The following is a 3,539-nucleotide window of genomic DNA, read 5'->3' on the forward strand; positions in this document are numbered from 1 at the left end:
AGTCTATCTGCAGCAGCAGGCCTGGCCTCAGCAGCCACAGAGGGGCTCAGACTGAATGCTAGAGCCCCCTCTTCCTCCATCCAGATGCAGATGACTTCGCTTTTCCTCCGCCTCTCTGCCGCACAATAATACCCTTTTGTAGCACAAGGGCAGAATCCCAGCTTTGTCCAGTCAACCTTAATTTATGGCACACATATTCTGGACGCACATATTGTTGCACAAGCTACAAAGGCATAAGCTTTCAAAGAGGCAGAGAGGAAGTGCTGGCAAGAGGATTCTCGCACTTTCTCTGTTTGAGAAACGGTATAAATCATTCACTACAACATGGCATTTGCAGCTTCACCAGTGCATTGATTTTCACAACTTCAAAGAGGTGTAGTGAGTCAGGGGTGATTTTTTTTCTCCCCTCGCGGTCGTCTTATTACATTTCTATAACTTTCTATTTCAACGGTCACTGACTGCCAATCATGTTCCAGTCAGAATGTAAAAAACACAGATCCTTTGTAATTTCTATCTAAAGCAATATTGCAATGTTTGAAAAAAAAAACATAAATACTCAAATATATAATATTGCAGTTTTTTCTCCTCATTCATACAACCTTTCTCAGCATGTACGCAAAAATCTATCCACCTTCATTGAAAAGACATTTGCCTGTGGCCCTTACGCATTTGGTTCTTTGGCCCGTCTCACCTTTTTCTCTCTCTCAGCTAAGACATGTGCGATGAAAGAGAACTGTATTCCTCTTTGTCTCCTGTAGAGACAGTTTTTGTTCTCCTTGACCTGCCATCCATAGTCTAATCTAAAGTGACTGACTGCCCCCTGATGCAGAGAGCACCAAGCTAGACCTTTCAGATTTCTGCTTTTACCATGAACATGACAAGAGAAACAAAAGGCTCAAAGGGAGAAAGCAAAACCCGCTGATGAACTGATTGGCATCACCTGCGATACGTGAGTCAAAACTATGTCGGCACATGACTTTGAAAAAGAAAAGTTTACTTTACTGAACTGGCACCACGTAACACCTTGGTTTTTGGAGGACGTCTATGCATGGCAGGACCTGCAAGGATTCATTTGTGCGTGGGCGCCTGTACCTGCAAAACGTGGAGGCTTAAAATGGATGTGCAGCAAAATCACAAAGTAAAGACGCATTTTGCACATCTTTAAACATTTCTTCTGTAGAAATCCTCTTAATAAAGCTCCTTAGCTGAACCCTAGTCCACGTTTTTTATTAAGAAAGCAGAATGTCACAGGGATTGTCTTTTTAAAGGGCAAAGATGACCAGCAAGGCTAACAAGGAGAATATGGTCTGACAGCAGGTGCACAGAGACGGCATTCAACATTAAACACAACCACAAGAGCGGCACGTTAAATACGTGAATTGAGTATCCTGATGTAGCTCAACACTGCTCGCTAAATTTCATTTTCAATCACATTTTGGCCTTTTGCTGGGAACTTAAAATCAATGTTAGCCTTCAAAGCAAAGTGCATACATTAAATGATTCATGTTAGATCAAGTAGCTCTGTCAGAGAGCTGCAAAAATATGCTTTTAGCCAAGCAAAAACATATTGGATTGCTGCACCAGTGGGGACCCTTATTCTGATGCACATCTGAGGAACATTACATTTATTTGGCAGACAGCTTCATCGTGATAGCCTTCTGTCAGAGACTAATACATACTAAGCAATAGTCTAAGCAAAACTCAATCATATTTGATCAAGTAGCAATATAAATCAGGAGCATATCCTCTGCACATCTACGGCAACCAACTGTATAATTAAAAGACCTCTATTAAAATGTCTTGATTAACAAATATATGGCTGAAGCTCTTACCTAGTTGTTCCAAATTGTTCCATGTATACGATGGCTGGAAAAACAGCAACCTCCAAATTAGAATTTAAAGACACAGATAGCACGTGAATAATGGCATGCATTATCGTGTCTTCTCCATAGTGATCTAATGGCTATCTAGCATTAATAAAGGGAGGGAATTAAACTGGAGCAGATGGTGAGAGTACATCACTGGCTCAGGAGCTATTTATTAAATGCATTATTAATTATTTTCAACATGATGAGCTCGGCTGGCTTCCTTCTGGATCGACTCTGAGAAAGAGTTCTCTAACCCCCAGTGTCATTAGGTAGGTCTTTCACACATCACCAACCCGCCATCAGGTTAGCAACTCGTACGCTTATTCACATGCAACATTCAGTGATTTCTACTATTTTGAGGAATTTTCTAGGTAATAGAAAATGTGTTTTTTTTAACCTGTACTAAAAAAGTTGTATTTGTGCACTTTAGATTGAATTGTCTGGCCGCTTGTACTCTGTCCCCGTGTCACTGGGCAAAGCGTATGCACTTTAAATGACACACAAACATTTATGCACACGGAGATGCGTTCTTTAATGCCTGAAATGCTCGTCCGAGGTAACAGTTTCCTCAGTTGCCACAGGCAGCGAGCCACCTGCCATACCACTCCCTAACCCCAACAAACAGACACACAAATTGAAGCCTTTATCCACATTCAAAGAGGTGGCCGAGGACACGAATGTCACGACTGACAGACCCTAGTTCACGCTCTGCTGCTTCTACTAGCCAACTATCATTTCTAAACACCTTGCATGCCATATCCCCGCTGCCTGTGGGTGTTTTATAGAGCACAAATCTTTTGTTTTTGTTTAGACAGTTGGATAGGAAACATTATTTGACTTACAATCATGCAAAAAGGGCACAGGGATACGATAACGGCGACAGTTTTAATTGTTACATGACATGTCGCGCTTACAATATAATTTCACGGTTGATCTTAAGCGGCTGCTGTTATTTAGTCAAAGTCATTTTAAAAACAGAAATATTACGTTTAAGACTATTTTTCCTGCAAGTGTATTACGCAGCAGAAGCCAAACAAAATTATAAGAGAGGCTCAAAAATACTGTACACACCTTCACTCTGTCTCCTCCACTCTTTCGTTCTCTCACCCAGTCATGGCCTGAACTGTAGTTGAACTGAGCCTCTTGGGATATTTAGTTGGCCAGATCGTTAGCTGGCTGACCCACCTGGAAAGAGGAAAGAAGTGAAGGGTTAGAGGAGAGAAGAAAAGAGGTATAAAGTTAGCAATGGGCGAAGTGGGAGGGAGAATGATCTGAGGTATGCTCTGGATCTATGGTGAGACTCGAGAACAACAAGGTAGCTTCAGAGCATGATAAACTATGCACTCAGTATTCCAACCTGGCTGTGGTATAGCATGTCAATAACTTACAGGTGCAGGAAACTGTGACACCTCTGATGCGTATAAACTACACCTTTATAAAAAAAAAATACTCACTTAGCTTTACCTCATTCCTCTCTGGTCTGTACTTCTTCCTACTCATAAATAAAAAGCCGAGTGTCTATATCTAAACAGCCTTCATTAATATTGATGTTTTTCGCGGTAGTTTGTGATCATGCTCAGATTATACAAGCAGCACATTTACAATGAATCATAGGCCTTTCCAGCCTGTCACTGAATCACGTAGAATTGATACATCTTCTACAATGGTAAT

At 41.2% G+C, this 3,539-nt stretch overlaps 1 long non-coding RNA gene across 1 annotated transcript; it reads right to left on the bottom strand.

Annotated features, from left to right (window-relative positions):
* Positions 1 to 1,002: 1,002 nt before the first annotated feature.
* Positions 1,003 to 3,045, bottom strand: LOC120440182. The gene is made up of 3 exons (XR_005613048.1): positions 2,940 to 3,045; positions 1,833 to 1,866; positions 1,003 to 1,092 (listed from the first exon to the last, which is right to left on the bottom strand). It is a non-coding gene; the product is annotated as an uncharacterized LOC120440182 (long non-coding RNA).
* Positions 3,046 to 3,539: the final 494 nt, after the last annotated feature.

This window comes from Oreochromis aureus, linkage group 5 (assembly GCF_013358895.1).
Source record: "Oreochromis aureus strain Israel breed Guangdong linkage group 5, ZZ_aureus, whole genome shotgun sequence".
In the NCBI taxonomy this organism is placed as follows: domain Eukaryota; kingdom Metazoa; phylum Chordata; class Actinopteri; order Cichliformes; family Cichlidae; genus Oreochromis; species Oreochromis aureus.